The following is a 16,469-nucleotide window of genomic DNA, read 5'->3' on the forward strand; positions in this document are numbered from 1 at the left end:
TCTTTTTAAAAATCACCAAATTCCGAACGTCCCATAAAACCTCTTTATATATGACAAAAATAATCCAGCTTGCCCGCTTCCTTTGCGAGTACTTAAAATCTTGACCTATTAAAATCCTTTCAAAATCGAAACAATGAAAACCAACTAAAGCAACAAACATACGTGACAACAAGGTAAAAACTTTTTTAGCAAAAAAACAGTCCCAAAAAATATGCTGTATTGTTTCCACCTTATTGCAACCTTCCCTAGGACATAGTTCTTGAACCTTTATCCCCCGGTCATTCAAAAAAGCCCTTGTTGGCAAGCATCCATGCAACGCCATCCAGGTTACATCCTTCTGTCTGTTGCTGATTCCACGCATGAAAAAAAGCTTCCACACCTGTCCAGACTGTGCATTATTACAAAACGGCACATCACATAACATCTCCTTCTTCTTAATACCTGAGACAATCAGTTTTTTGTCCGGTCTAACCATGGAGCTTATCCCATTTTGATCATAGAAGGACCTAAGCACCACATAAAAAAACGGTATCACAAACGAAACTGGTTTTCTTAAATCCTTCTCACACCAGCTCCATTTCTGGAAAAGCCGTCCTGCTAAATATTTGCACATGTCCGCAGTCCTGTTATTGCACTGGGATAATTTATAAATGTTCAAAAAATAATGCATTCTTAAAAATAAGTCAATGTTAGGAAAATCACAACCCCCATTTTCCACAGAACACATAACCATTCCTCTTCTTAGTTTCTCCATTTTGGATCCCCAAAAAAACACAAACAGTTTCCTTGTCACTCTCTTTGTCCAAAGCACAGCAGGTGGGAAAATCAAAGCAGTGTACAGCAGAAGCGGGAGAATCACAGACTTGATTACCAGCACTTTCCCTCTCAGCGACAGGTTCCTTAGTTTCCAAAAGTTCAACTTCTGATCCATTTTGTCTTCTAGAATCTTCAGGCTGCTTTTCCCTTTCAGTTCCTTCTCAAAGATGACACCAAGAACCTCAATTTCCTCCCTACTCTCCACTCCTGCCACGTTAACCTCAACCTGCCTCCCAAAGTTACAAAGCTGGCACTTTCCCCAATTCACCGCCATACCAGCCACACAACAAAAAATCCTTACGTGCAAATTCACTCTATTGAGATCCGCCTGTGAACCACAAGTAAAAACAATATCATCCATATAACTTAAAGACTTGACTGGACCCCCGGATCCCCCAGGAATAAAAACACCAGCCACACACTTGTCAACTTGCACACTTTTTAAAAGGGCCTCCACCACACAGATAAAAAGAATTGGTGACAGGGGACAACCCTGCCTAACTCCCGATAAAATATTAAAACTGGAACTCACATGCCCATTAACTAAAATCTGGCTACTGACCCCACAATAAAAACTCTTAATGACCATCAATAATTTATCCGGAACACCAAGGTGACTTAAAGCAGAGAACAAAAATCTATGTGATATTTTATCAAAGGCTTTCTCCAGGTCCACCGACTGTAACAAAAGAGCATTCTTATTCAAATTAGCCTGATAAATTAAGTCTCTTAGAAGCAGCAAATTATCTGAAATTTTCCTACCAGGCACTGCACATGCCTGATACTCCCCCACCATATCACCTATCACATCTGCCAGTCTACCAGCCACAATTTTAGAAATAATTTTGTAATCACTGTTTAACAATGTTATGGGCCTCCAATTTTTAATATCCCTCATGTCCCCTTTCTTATGAATCAGCGTAACAATCCCCCTACGCATAGAAACCGATAAAATCCCATGAGTAAAACCATATTGCACCACCCGGGAAAATTCCACACCTATAATATCCCAAAATCTAACATAAAATTCAGCAGGAAGACCATCACAGCCTGGCGTCTTGCCTTTCGCCAAGCCATCCACTGCCCGTCTAATTTCATCTTTCCCAACCTCCTCACTTAAAAACCCAATTTTCTCCTCAGGAATATTATTAGTTAATACTTTGCAATAATCATTAATTTCCGCATCACTGGCTCTACTATCGTTAGAGAAGAGTGTTTCATAAAAGGAAAGAATACTGCCAATCATCTCATCCCCAGATACCTCCCCTGCAGGAGAAAAAACAGACTTAAAAACCCCTTTAGGTTTAAAACATTTTTTAAAAAAGTATCTCGAACATTGCTCATTTTCCTCCATGTGCTTTATTTTTGCCTTAAACATAATAGTCTTCCCTTTTTCAATAAGTATCTTCTTCAGTTCGTCCTTCAAATCTGCAATCTCTTTATCCACCTCCATCCCCGCTCTCTTAAACTTATGGAGTACTTCCAATTTTGAAATAACAGCAGCATCATGATCCCTTTTGGCTTTCGCTCTCCTAAAACACACCCCTTTAAAATAACATGCAAATTTCTCCTTAGCCCAGTCCCACCACTCTAGCAAATCTTTAAAAAGGTGCTGTTCAGACACACAAGACAAAAACACTTTATTAAAACCAACCTTAACACTCTCCTCTTCCAGCAGGCTTACGTTCAGCTTCCAGAGTCCCTTTCTAAAAGCCAGGGACTCAGCTATACACAGATCTACCACTATCATCTTGTGGTCAGAAAAAGTCGTCATCACGTGGTTGCACTTGGCCACCTTAATCCCTTCAGACATAAAAACATAGTCAATTCGGGAAACACTACGTCCACTATCTGATAAGTATGTGAACTTATCACTTGGCCCAACCATCAGACCAGCATCCGTGTAGCGTAAATCCAGCACAATCTGATTTAAAATATTAGACGTAACATCAGTCCTACCTTCCGTAGAGCTCTTACGATCTTTTGCGGATCTGACACAATTAAAATCTCCAGCCACTATAGTGAAGTCTCTGCCTGGTAAAAACAACTTTAGAGACTCCAAAAACCCAACTCTTGCTTGTTTATCAGCAGGGGCATAAACATTAAAAACCCGTACCCGCTGACCTAAAAAATCCACTAATAAAAACAAACATCTCCCAGGTATGATTACTTTAAACTCTAAAACCTTTAGACTGGAATTACACAGTAAAATGCCCACCCCTTCATTCCTGTTTTCTGAGCATGGGGACCAAAAAGATTGCCCCTTATTCCACTCACTCTCATGCGGGGCAGATTTAATTACACATTCCTGCAGACAGACAATATCTGCATTCACACTCTCAATGTACTCCAGTATCCCTGCTCTCCTACAAGCAGAACCAATCCCTCGTACATTCAGAGAAGCAACACACATCGCCATCATAACAACAGGAAAAAATCTCCACCATACCCGATCCATCATGAACCAGGAGAAAACCCACTCCTGCCACCCACTTTTCTACGTATATCAGGCGACTCAGAACTCGAGTCCCTGTTAGAATAACCTGGTCTTAGGGAGACTGGATCTTCCTGCCCCCCAGACCAACACCCCTCCACCTTACTTCTTTTAATCACGGAGGCATAACTCTCCTCCTTGCCATCATCTTCCTCCTCATTTTCACTCCAATCACTGTTAACCCTATCACGCTGCTGAGGGGTTATAGTTCCATCCGAATCAGAATCCTCCTCCTCCAAAACCTCCATTTCCTCACCCCCATCTCTTCCCAAAACAGGATTCACTGACTCCGCCATATTAGACAAATCCATCCCATCACCCGGGCCATGCACATCAGCTACTTTGTTTATTACTTCCAGCCCCTCCCTCAAACCAACTTTCTTCTGGCTCCGCCCCTTTTCCTCCATCTTGGGCACCGCATGGTCTCTTCCCCTACCACCATCTTGTTTTTGGCTTTCCCCCTCTGAGTCTGAGCCTTCGCCCTCCTCCCCACTTTCCTGCCGAGTCTTCTTCTGCCTCTCTTCAGCGTCCACCTGTGACCTAGGAATCTGAGCCCACAATCTACATTTCCTTGCAAGGTGATCTGCATGTCCACACAAATCACACACCTTATTCATTGGGCAACCACTTGCAACATGCCCAGATTTCCCACAACCTCTACAAACATCACCTTGCACTGGACAATCTTTCTGAACATGTCCAAACTCATGACACTTCCTACAATATTCCATCTGTCCATTATAAAAACAAAATCCCCTTTCTCCTCCGATAGAAAACTGTGCAGGAATGCTCTTGGCACCCCCAATAGCTCTATCATCCGGTCTCAGTTTTACAACATATCTCCTCTTGCCATTTAGATAATTGTATTTGTTCTTCATTCTTCCCAAAAATTTAACCTCACTACAATACCGAGCTAAAAAATTGGAAACAGTCTCATCCGGAACTTTAGGGTTATACATGTGCACAACCACATACTTATATGTCTGCTGGAACAGAGGTTCCAGTGCAATAAACTCTAGGCATTTCAATTCCTTTTCTTCCTTCATTCGTACCAACTCCATGTAGACTCTCTGGCAAATACTCAAAGAAACAAAAGTGATATCATAAATTCCTTGTTTCTGAAAATCCTGCAGTGCCAATACATCCGTTACCTTCAAGCCATTAATGTTCTTCAAGACATCAACGCAAACTTGGTCCAAACCGATTTCTCCTTCATGACCTGCAGCCACCTTCAGACGGACCGAGTCCTCTAATCCACGTGTTTTCTCCACCATTTTTACAGCAGATAAACACAATCGCCGCTCAATCGCACACTAGGGCCCCACAAGGGGGAACCCCAGTCACAACTGCCCTCCAAACAACACCAGCAGCAGAAAACCACCACTGATCTTGCCAAAAGGCCGAGAAGCGATAACCAGAATTGGTTTCAAACTACGGAGCCACCCAAGGATCCTGAAAAGTCCATTTGTGGAGATGAGCTCCTGGACTCCCGTTAAGAAGACATGTTGTCAACCTCTAGATCCCTTACATGCCTGCACTTTTCGGCTTGCTGCTGCTGCAATCCACGCGTTTTAGATCTGCATAACTCCACCTCTTTAAACACAGCACCTTCACCCCCTGCTGTTCCCACCCGCCTCAACACCGTTGGAAGGGAGGAGAACCAATTAAGGCGGGGGGTGGGGTGGAACGAGCAGCTGTCTACCCTTAGCAGGAGGGCTCCTGATTACATACCTCTCCTGCTGCTGCTGCTGCTGCTGGCTGTCCAGCAGCAGACTGATGGTGGCTGCTGCTGTGCACAGGTATATAAAGGCTCAGAGCCTATTATGACACGCGCAGCCAGCGTTCCATTGCCACATTCCATCTACTGCAGGCAGGATACCTGGCTGGCTGAATGTCGCTGAGAAGCTCACAGAGACCGCCATAAGCAACAGTTTAACAGAATGCCACAGACTAATCAACCAAACTTTTTGGGTTGGGTTCTCTTTTATAGTCTGCAGGCATTAAATGAAAGAAGTCAGTGTTCCAGCAGAAGGAGACAACGTTTCAGAAAAGGCATTGTAGCAAACCAAAAAAGAAATTTTAAGCGCAGCAGAGTAACCAGCGCACATACCTGTTAGCTCAGGTGAGTTTAAAAGGCTGCTGTTGATAACAAGGGCATTTGCTAAATAGATGGTGTGTGTGCAACAATATACTGAAAGGTCAATTATATTGTGCAGCTTATCTCACCACCTGTAGTTATTTAGGTGAAAGCTCCAAAATGCTTGCCTAATATGTCTGTTTATCCAAAAGGAAGTAAAAAGGGAGAGCTAGAAAGATAGCATTGCATCACATTACATGGCAATGCAATGCACAGTTGCTGAAGTTGAACCAAAATGAGCTTGTAATCTGGCTTCTGCAACTTTGAACATGAAAAATCCAATGAGGAGAAGAAAAGCAAAGCCAAAGAGTCCATCCCAAAATCCGACAAACAAGCAAAATGAACAAAAAACATTGAATTCAATTCTTTCTGATTTTAGAAACTGCATTAAAGAAGGGGTGCACCGGTCCTGGAGATACTGCAATACCAGGTCAATGCGTGGAGTGGACAGAGCAAGCTCTTTTTCCATCTCCCTGTTCTAAAAATCCATTTAATATATGGTCCCCAGATAGGGGACGTATCAGATATTAAACTGATAAGAACAGATTTTTTTTGATTGAAGCTGCATCCAAGGCACTGAAAAATGTGACCGAAGTCACACCAAAACAGCGCACGAGGCGAGGATTCATGTGTACCCTTCCCGGAGGAGAGGGTCCCCAATAAACCATCCCCATCCCTCTGAGCCAGAAGGCCACAGCGAGGGTCAGGGATCTCCGATGCTCTCCCTAGCCGAAGCCGGAGAAGAGCCGTTTTCGTGCTCCCAGCTTCCATCTAGGCTGCCACCCTAGTGGAGCTGGAGCCTGTGTTGGTTTCTCAGCCCAAAGCTGACCGGACCTCCGACCGGGTTTATAAAAATTCCCCTTCCTAGCCCGGAGGCCAGGAATAGGGGGGGTTGCTCAGAAAGTATGATTGGCAAAGGTGCGGCGTGCTACGAAGCCAAGTCTTTCTGGGGTTCCCAGTCCCAGTAAGCTTGGACTCCCACCAGGGCGCCTACTCCTGGGGCACATTGCTCCAAAGCCCTCACACTTACCCAGCCAAGTGACTTCGATCCTGGAGGGCCATGTTTTCCATCAGATAACTCTATGAGCCACCTGGCGTACTAACAAGTGCACCAAACCAGTGTGTAATATGCATCAATTTACTAGGGCAGCCCAAGGACAAAACTGCCTTTTCAAAAGATACTACACTTGATCTTAGCCAAAAGGCCGAGAAGCGATAACCAGAATTGGTTTCAAACTACGGAGCCACCCAAGGATCCTGAAAAGTCCATTTGTGGAGATGAGCTCCTGGACTCCCGTTAAGAAGACATGTTGTCAACCTCTAGATCCCTTACATGCCTGCACTTTTCGGCTTGCTGCTGCTGCAATCCACGCGTTTTAGATCTGCATAACTCCACCTCTTTAAACACAGCACCTTCACCCCCTGCTGTTCCCACCCGCCTCAACACCGTTGGAAGGGAGGAGAACCAATTAAGGCGGGGGGTGGGGTGGAACGAGCAGCTGTCTACCCTTAGCAGGAGGGCTCCTGATTACATACCTCTCCTGCTGCTGCTGCTGCTGGCTGTCCAGCAGCAGACTGAAGGTGGCTGCTGCTGTGCACAGGTATATAAAGGCTCAGAGCCTATTATGACACGCGCAGCCAGCGTTCCATTGCCACATTCCATCTACTGCAGGCAGGATACCTGGCTGGCTGAATGTCGCTGAGAAGCTCACAGAGACCGCCATAAGCAACAGTTTAACAGAATGCCACAGACTAATCAACCAAACTTTTTGGGTTGGGTTCTCTTTTATAGTCTGCAGGCATTAAATGAAAGAAGTCAGTGTTCCAGCAGAAGGAGACAACGTTTCAGAAAAGGCATTGTAGCAAACCAAAAAAGAAATTTTAAGCGCAGCAGAGTAACCAGCGCACATACCTGTTAGCTCAGGTGAGTTTAAAAGGCTGCTGTTGATAACAAGGGCATTTGCTAAATAGATGGTGTGTGTGCAACAATATACTGAAAGGTCAATTATATTGTGCAGCTTATCTCACCACCTGTAGTTATTTAGGTGAAAGCTCCAAAATGCTTGCCTAATATGTCTGTTTATCCAAAAGGAAGTAAAAAGGGAGAGCTAGAAAGATAGCATTGCATCACATTACATGGCAATGCAATGCACAGTTGCTGAAGTTGAACCAAAATGAGCTTGTAATCTGGCTTCTGCAACTTTGAACATGAAAAATCCAATGAGGAGAAGAAAAGCAAAGCCAAAGAGTCCATCCCAAAATCCGACAAACAAGCAAAATGAACAAAAAACATTGAATTCAATTCTTTCTGATTTTAGAAACTGCATTAAAGAAGGGGTGCACCGGTCCTGGAGATACTGCAATACCAGGTCAATGCGTGGAGTGGACAGAGCAAGCTCTTTTTCCATCTCCCTGTTCTAAAAATCCATTTAATATATGGTCCCCAGATAGGGGACGTATCAGATATTAAACTGATAAGAACAGATACTACACTTGATCTTAGCCAAAAGGCCGAGAAGCGATAACTAGAATTGGTTTCAAACTACGGAGCCACCCAAGGATCCTGAAACGTCCATTTGTGGAGATGAGCTCCTGGACTCCCGTTAAGAAGACATGTTGTCAACCTCTAGATCCCTTACATGCCTGCACTTTTCGGCTTGCTGCTGCTGCAATCCACGCGTTTTAGATCTGCATAACTCCACCTCTTTAAACACAGCACCTTCACCCCCTGCTGTTCCCACCCGCCTCAACACCGTTGGAAGGGAGGAGAACCAATTAAGGCGGTGGGTGGGGTGGAACGAGCAGCTGTCTACCCTTAGCAGGAGGGCTCCTGATTACATACCTCTCCTGCTGCTGCTGCTGCTGGCTGTCCAGCAGCAGACTGAAGGTGGCTGCTGCTGTGCACAGGTATATAAAGGCTCAGAGCCTATTATGACACGCGCAGCCAGCGTTCCATTGCCACATTCCATCTACTGCAGGCAGGATACCTGGCTGGCTGAATGTCGCTGAGAAGCTCACAGAGACCGCCATAAGCAACAGTTTAACAGAATGCCACAGACTAATCAACCAAACTTTTTGGGTTGGGTTCTCTTTTATAGTCTGCAGGCATTAAATGAAAGAAGTCAGTGTTCCAGCAGAAGGAGACAACGTTTCAGAAAAGGCATTGTAGCAAACCAAAAAAGAAATTTTAAGCGCAGCAGAGTAACCAGCGCACATACCTGTTAGCTCAGGTGAGTTTAAAAGGCTGCTGTTGATAACAAGGGCATTTGCTAAATAGATGGTGTGTGTGCAACAATATACTGAAAGGTCAATTATATTGTGCAGCTTATCTCACCACCTGTAGTTATTTAGGTGAAAGCTCCAAAATGCTTGCCTAATATGTCTGTTTATCCAAAAGGAAGTAAAAAGGGAGAGCTAGAAAGATAGCATTGCATCACATTACATGGCAATGCAATGCACAGTTGCTGAAGTTGAACCAAAATGAGCTTGTAATCTGGCTTCTGCAACTTTGAACATGAAAAATCCAATGAGGAGAAGAAAAGCAAAGCCAAAGAGTCCATCCCAAAATCCGACAAACAAGCAAAATGAACAAAAAACATTGAATTCAATTCTTTCTGATTTTAGAAACTGCATTAAAGAAGGGGTGCACCGGTCCTGGAGATACTGCAATACCAGGTCAATGCGTGGAGTGGACAGAGCAAGCTCTTTTTCCATCTCCCTGTTCTAAAAATCCATTTAATATATGGTCCCCAGATAGGGGACGTATCAGATATTAAACTGATAAGAACAGATACTACACTTGATCTTAGCCAAAAGGCCGAGAAGCGATAACCAGAATTGGTTTCAAACTACGGAGCCACCCAAGGATCCTGAAAAGTCCATTTGTGGAGATGAGCTCCTGGACTCCCGTTAAGAAGACATGTTGTCAACCTCTAGATCCCTTACATGCCTGCACTTTTCGGCTTGCTGCTGCTGCAATCCACGCGTTTTAGATCTGCATAACTCCACCTCTTTAAACACAGCACCTTCACCCCCTGCTGTTCCCACCCGCCTCAACACCGTTGGAAGGGAGGAGAACCAATTAAGGCGGGGGGTGGGGTGGAACGAGCAGCTGTCTACCCTTAGCAGGAGGGCTCCTGATTACATACCTCTCCTGCTGCTGCTGCTGCTGGCTGTCCAGCAGCAGACTGAAGGTGGCTGCTGCTGTGCACAGGTATATAAAGGCTCAGAGCCTATTATGACACGCGCAGCCAGCGTTCCATTGCCACATTCCATCTACTGCAGGCAGGATACCTGGCTGGCTGAATGTCGCTGAGAAGCTCACAGAGACCGCCATAAGCAACAGTTTAACAGAATGCCACAGACTAATCAACCAAACTTTTTGGGTTGGGTTCTCTTTTATAGTCTGCAGGCATTAAATGAAAGAAGTCAGTGTTCCAGCAGAAGGAGACAACGTTTCAGAAAAGGCATTGTAGCAAACCAAAAAAGAAATTTTAAGGGCAGCAGAGTAACCAGCGCACATACCTGTTAGCTCAGGTGAGTTTAAAAGGCTGCTGTTGATAACAAGGGCATTTGCTAAATAGATGGTGTGTGTGCAACAATATACTGAAAGGTCAATTATATTGTGCAGCTTATCTCACCACCTGTAGTTATTTAGGTGAAAGCTCCAAAATGCTTGCCTAATATGTCTGTTTATCCAAAAGGAAGTAAAAAGGGAGAGCTAGAAAGATAGCATTGCATCACATTACATGGCAATACAATGCACAGTTGCTGAAGTTGAACCAAAATGAGCTTGTAATCTGGCTTCTGCAACTTTGAACATGAAAAATCCAATGAGGAGAAGAAAAGCAAAGCCAAAGAGTCCATCCCAAAATCCGACAAACAAGCAAAATGAACAAAAAACATTGAATTCAATTCTTTCTGATTTTAGAAACTGCATTAAAGAAGGGGTGCACCGGTCCTGGAGATACTGCAATACCAGGTCAATGCGTGGAGTGGACAGAGCAAGCTCTTTTTCCATCTCCCTGTTCTAAAAATCCATTTAATATATGGTCCCCAGATAGGGGACGTATCAGATATTAAACTGATAAGAACAGATACTACACTTGATCTTAGCCAAAAGGCCGAGAAGCGATAACCAGAATTGGTTTCAAACTACGGAGCCACCCAAGGATCCTGAAAAGTCCATTTGTGGAGATGAGCTCCTGGACTCCCGTTAAGAAGACATGTTGTCAACCTCTAGATCCCTTACATGCCTGCACTTTTCGGCTTGCTGCTGCTGCAATCCACGCGTTTTAGATCTGCATAACTCCACCTCTTTAAACACAGCACCTTCACCCCCTGCTGTTCCCACCCGCCTCAACACCGTTGGAAGGGAGGAGAACCAATTAAGGCGGGGGGTGGGGTGGAACGAGCAGCTGTCTACCCTTAGCAGGAGGGCTCCTGATTACATACCTCTCCTGCTGCTGCTGCTGCTGGCTGTCCAGCAGCAGACTGAAGGTGGCTGCTGCTGTGCACAGGTATATAAAGGCTCAGAGCCTATTATGACACGCGCAGCCAGCGTTCCATTGCCACATTCCATCTACTGCAGGCAGGATACCTGGCTGGCTGAATGTCGCTGAGAAGCTCACAGAGACCGCCATAAGCAACAGTTTAACAGAATGCCACAGATTAATCAACCAAACTTTTTGGGTTGGGTTCTCTTTTATAGTCTGCAGGCATTAAATGAAAGAAGTCAGTGTTCCAGCAGAAGGAGACAACGTTTCAGAAAAGGCATTGTAGCAAACCAAAAAAGAAATTTTAAGCGCAGCAGAGTAACCAGCGCACATACCTGTTAGCTCAGGTGAGTTTAAAAGGCTGCTGTTGATAACAAGGGCATTTGCTAAATAGATGGTGTGTGTGCAACAATATACTGAAAGGTCAATTATATTGTGCAGCTTATCTCACCACCTGTAGTTATTTAGGTGAAAGCTCCAAAATGCTTGCCTAATATGTCTGTTTATCCAAAAGGAAGTAAAAAGGGAGAGCTAGAAAGATAGCATTGCATCACATTACATGGCAATGCAATGCACAGTTGCTGAAGTTGAACCAAAATGAGCTTGTAATCTGGCTTCTGCAACTTTGAACATGAAAAATCCAATGAGGAGAAGAAAAGCAAAGCCAAAGAGTCCATCCCAAAATCCGACAAACAAGCAAAATGAACAAAAAACATTGAATTCAATTCTTTCTGATTTTAGAAACTGCATTAAAGAAGGGGTGCACCGGTCCTGGAGATACTGCAATACCAGGTCAATGCGTGGAGTGGACAGAGCAAGCTCTTTTTCCATCTCCCTGTTCTAAAAATCCATTTAATATATGGTCCCCAGATAGGGGACGTATCAGATATTAAACTGATAAGAACAGATACTACACTTGATCTTAGCCAAAAGGCCGAGAAGCGATAACCAGAATTGGTTTCAAACTACGGAGCCACCCAAGGATCCTGAAAAGTCCATTTGTGGAGATGAGCTCCTGGACTCCCGTTAAGAAGACATGTTGTCAACCTCTAGATCCCTTACATGCCTGCACTTTTCGGCTTGCTGCTGCTGCAATCCACGCGTTTTAGATCTGCATAACTCCACCTCTTTAAACACAGCACCTTCACCCCCTGCTGTTCCCACCCGCCTCAACACCGTTGGAAGGGAGGAGAACCAATTAAGGCGGGGGGTGGGGTGGAACGAGCAGCTGTCTACCCTTAGCAGGAGGGCTCCTGATTACATACCTCTCCTGCTGCTGCTGCTGCTGGCTGTCCAGCAGCAGACTGAAGGTGGCTGCTGCTGTGCACAGGTATATAAAGGCTCAGAGCCTATTATGACACGCGCAGCCAGCGTTCCATTGCCACATTCCATCTACTGCAGGCAGGATACCTGGCTGGCTGAATGTCGCTGAGAAGCTCACAGAGACCGCCATAAGCAACAGTTTAACAGAATGCCACAGACTAATCAACCAAACTTTTTGGGTTGGGTTCTCTTTTATAGTCTGCAGGCATTAAATGAAAGAAGTCAGTGTTCCAGCAGAAGGAGACAACGTTTCAGAAAAGGCATTGTAGCAAACCAAAAAAGAAATTTTAAGCGCAGCAGAGTAACCAGCGCACATACCTGTTAGCTCAGGTGAGTTTAAAAGGCTGCTGTTGATAACAAGGGCATTTGCTAAATAGATGGTGTGTGTGCAACAATATACTGAAAGGTCAATTATATTGTGCAGCTTATCTCACCACCTGTAGTTATTTAGGTGAAAGCTCCAAAATGCTTGCCTAATATGTCTGTTTATCCAAAAGGAAGTAAAAAGGGAGAGCTAGAAAGATAGCATTGCATCACATTACATGGCAATGCAATGCACAGTTGCTGAAGTTGAACCAAAATGAGCTTGTAATCTGGCTTCTGCAACTTTGAACATGAAAAATCCAATGAGGAGAAGAAAAGCAAAGCCAAAGAGTCCATCCCAAAATCCGACAAACAAGCAAAATGAACAAAAAACATTGAATTCAATTCTTTCTGATTTTAGAAACTGCATTAAAGAAGGGGTGCACCGGTCCTGGAGATACTGCAATACCAGGTCAATGCGTGGAGTGGACAGAGCAAGCTCTTTTTCCATCTCCCTGTTCTAAAAATCCATTTAATATATGGTCCCCAGATAGGGGACGTATCAGATATTAAACTGATAAGAACAGATTTTTTGATTGAATATATCTTTTATTAGCACAAAAAATAAGTTAACAGACAGTGTACAGTGCCGCAGCCCAGTACACACAGAATTCTACATCATATTTACATAGCATGAGGATACGACGCACTAACTAGACACATCACACCCCTATGCTACACAAAACACTCAATCTGAAAGAAAAAGCATGTCAATCAATACAGTACGACGAACCGTGATAAGGGATGGGGATTGGGAAAAAGGGGATGGGGAGGGGAAAATCACAGGCCCGAAGCTTTATTGAAAGACAAGACACATAAGGGGAGAGGGGGAGGAGGGGTTTAGTCCTCGTCCTCGTCCTCCGGACCGTCCATGATGGAATAGTCTCTGAGCAGGCTGTGGATCAGCCTGCGGCAGTCCTGGATGGACATCCTCTCCCTCCTCAAGATGAGCCGGTTCCTGGCGACCCAAACGGCATCCTTGAAGCAGTTCATAAGGCGCCAAGCCTCCTGGATGGCTCCGACGGTATGAACCCCAGGGAAGAGTCCGTAAAGCACAGAATGGTGCGATAGGCTCGCCCTGGGGACAGAGTTCCTCAGGTCGTCCTCAAGTGCAGTCAATAGGCGCTGTGCAAATCCGCAGTCCCAAAAAGTGTGCAAAGATGTTTCCTCCACGAAGGGGCACCTTGGGCAGTACCGGGTCTTGCACAGGTTCCGGGCATGCATGAATGACCGGACGGGCAGTCCGCCCTGAATCGCCATCCACGACAAGTCCTTGTGCCCGTTGGTCAGCCTGTCAGACGACACATTTGTCCACACAGTCTCCAGCGTGTCCTGGTGAAGTCCTGTGATGTTCTCCACGTCATACTTGGCTCTGATTAGCTTGTGGATAGTTTTGGGCTTCCACAAGTCGGGCTTGAGTCCCTCCAGTTGATGCTCCCCCACAAATCGAACGACGTCTCCGTAGAACCATGGCGTCGTCCAGTTGTAGGGGAAGGAGCTGTCCCACTTGTCCCAGCCGAGTCGCCTCCAAAGAGGAAGCAGGAAGAAGCGAGACATGGACCTGCCCGCGGAGCCATTCTTGACTTGCAAAGTCCGGCGGACACAATCACACACAAAAGAGGATCGCAGGAGGGTGGGGATATCTGGAACGCCCTTCCCACCCTTGCGAGGCTCCTTGTACATGACGGCCCGCCTGACTCTGTCCATCTTGGATCCCCAGACAAAGTGAAACACTGTCCTGGTAATGGCCCTGCACACAGTGACGTGTGGGGGCCAGGCCTGCGCCGTGTACTGCAAGACGGGCAGGACCTCATTACGCAGGACGAGTGCCTTACCCTCACAAGTGAGGTGTCTGAGGCTCCAGAGTCCGATCCGTTGCTTCACCTTGGCCAAGCGTTCTTGCCAGGACTTGAGGGCCGCTCCTTCCTTCCCGAACCAGACTCCCAGCACCTTGAGGAAATCCGGTTGAATGTTGAAGGGGAAGGGGGCGGAGGAGGCCGGCTGCCAATCCCCGAAGAGCATGGCTTCCGACTTCCTGCAGTTGACTTTGGCCCCTGAAGCCCGGCCGAACCTCTCACACGTCTGGACGAGGGTGTCGACTGAACCACGATCAGCGCAGAAGACGGTGACGTCGTCCATGTAGAGCGAGCACTTGACCTCATGTCGTCCCGGACCCGGTGCGGTGATCCCTCTGATCTCTCCATTCTGCCGGATAGCCTCTGCGAAGAGTTCTATAACACAAACAAAAAGAAGAGGTGATAGAGGGCAGCCTTGTCTGACCCCAGAGAGGACAGGGAAGGGGTCAGTCTTCCAGCCGTTCACCAACACCGAGCTGTGGATATCAAAATACATCAGACGGACATACGAACAAAACATGTTACCCAAACCTAACCGGTGCAGAGCTCGGCCCATGAACTCGTGGGAAACCCGGTCGAAGGCCTTCTCCTGATCCAAGGAGACCAGGGCCGCGTGTGCGCGGCGGACCTTGATGTACTCGACCGTGTCCCGCACGAGAGCGAGGCTGTCTGCGATGCGACGTCCAGGGATGCCGCAGGTCTGGTCCGGGTGGATGATCCATCCGATGACCGTCTTAAGTCGTGTCGCCATCGTCTTGGCCAGGATCTTGTAGTCCACGTTGAGCAGAGTGATGGGACGCCAATTCCTCAGGTCGCACCTCTCTCCCTTCCGCTTGTACAGGATCGTGACCATTCCTTCCCTCAAAGATGGAGGCATTCTACCCTCCACCACCATCTCCTCGTACAGGTCCAACAGGTCCGGACAGATGAGGTCTCCCAGCGCTACATAGAGCTCCGCTGGAAGACCATCACTGCCCGGGGTCCTGCCGGTCCTAAAGGATTTAGCGGCAGAGAGCAATTCGCCCACCATCAGAGGTTTGTCCAAGGCTGCCGTGCCTGCAGGATTAAGATGGTTAGTGATACCTGACAGGAACTTATCAGCAGCGTCGGGGTCGGTAGTCTTGTGGGAGTAGAGTTCGCTGTAGAAGTCGCTGACGACCCTCATCACGTCCTCCTTCCCACGTCGCATGTTTCCGCTCTCGTCTCGCAGCTCGTTCAGGGGCGTGTGACCGGCATGAAGTTTCCTGAAAAAGAATGAGTTACATTTCTCACCCTTCTCCAGATTCTCCACTTTGGAACGGAAGATGATTCGCTTGGACTCCTCCTCAAAGTGCCTTTTCAGGCTCTTCTTGGTCTCCTCCAGCTCCTCCCTCACGTCCCAGCCGCAGTGAAGAAGGTCCTGCAGCGACCGCAGCTCGCGCTGCAGCCCTCTGAAGTCCCTCCTCTTCTCACACTCCTGTTGTCGACCCTTGGCCTGAAAGAAACAGCGAAACTCAAGTTTAACATATTCCCACCAATCAGAGACTGTTTGGAAGCTACCCTTGTAGGACTGCCACATTGCGTAGGCTGCTCTCAGCTCCTCCACGACTTCATCCTGAGCCAGCAGAGCACAATTCAGCTTCCAGGAGCCGGGGCCGGACGGAAAACCGTCGCCGAGGACACCTTGTAAGTGAATGGCTCTGTGGTCGGAGAAGAAGCAGGAGACCATCGAGTGCCTACTCTGCCTGACTGCCCGAGAGGTGAACACAAAGTCAATCCTGGAGCGGAGTGAGCCATCGGGTCGGCTCCACGAATAGTTCGTGGAGCCTCTCCCCATGGAGCCCACCACGTCCTGAAGAGAGGCCTCGGTTACCATCTCGATGAGCAGCTTGGACGTGATGTCCAACTTGGCAGATGTGCCAGAACTACGACCGTCCTCCTCGATGGGGCAGTTGAAATCCCCGGCCATCACTAAGGTCCTGGTGGTGGCAAGCTGAAGCCGCAGG

At 46.7% G+C, this 16,469-nt stretch overlaps 6 non-coding genes and 1 pseudogene across 6 annotated transcripts; all 7 read right to left on the reverse strand.

Annotated features, from left to right (window-relative positions):
* Positions 1–5,840: 5,840 nt before the first annotated feature.
* On the reverse strand, positions 5,841–6,024 carry LOC141179696 (U2 spliceosomal RNA). Its single transcript, XR_012255685.1, has one exon. It is a non-coding gene; the product is annotated as a U2 spliceosomal RNA (small nuclear RNA).
* A 524-nt stretch (positions 6,025–6,548) lies between these two features.
* LOC141180011 (U2 spliceosomal RNA) lies at positions 6,549–6,664 on the reverse strand (annotated as a pseudogene).
* A 1,115-nt stretch (positions 6,665–7,779) lies between these two features.
* On the reverse strand, positions 7,780–7,970 carry LOC141179043 (U2 spliceosomal RNA). Its single transcript, XR_012255094.1, has one exon. It is a non-coding gene; the product is annotated as a U2 spliceosomal RNA (small nuclear RNA).
* A 1,115-nt stretch (positions 7,971–9,085) lies between these two features.
* Positions 9,086–9,276, reverse strand: LOC141179044 (U2 spliceosomal RNA). The gene has a single exon (XR_012255095.1). It is a non-coding gene; the product is annotated as a U2 spliceosomal RNA (small nuclear RNA).
* Positions 9,277–10,391: 1,115 nt separating this feature from the next.
* LOC141179045 (U2 spliceosomal RNA) lies at positions 10,392–10,582 on the reverse strand. The gene has a single exon (XR_012255096.1). It is a non-coding gene; the product is annotated as a U2 spliceosomal RNA (small nuclear RNA).
* A 1,115-nt stretch (positions 10,583–11,697) lies between these two features.
* Positions 11,698–11,888, reverse strand: LOC141179046 (U2 spliceosomal RNA). Its single transcript, XR_012255097.1, has one exon. It is a non-coding gene; the product is annotated as a U2 spliceosomal RNA (small nuclear RNA).
* A 1,115-nt stretch (positions 11,889–13,003) lies between these two features.
* LOC141179713 (U2 spliceosomal RNA) lies at positions 13,004–13,196 on the reverse strand. Its single transcript, XR_012255700.1, has one exon. It is a non-coding gene; the product is annotated as a U2 spliceosomal RNA (small nuclear RNA).
* Between the last annotated feature and the right edge of the window lie 3,273 nt (positions 13,197–16,469).

The sequence above is a fragment of the Phyllobates terribilis genome, unplaced genomic scaffold (genome assembly GCF_046119375.1).
Source record: "Phyllobates terribilis strain yellow unplaced genomic scaffold, ASM4611937v1 Scaffold_30__1_contigs__length_15301838, whole genome shotgun sequence".
NCBI lineage: Eukaryota > Metazoa > Chordata > Amphibia > Anura > Dendrobatidae > Phyllobates > Phyllobates terribilis.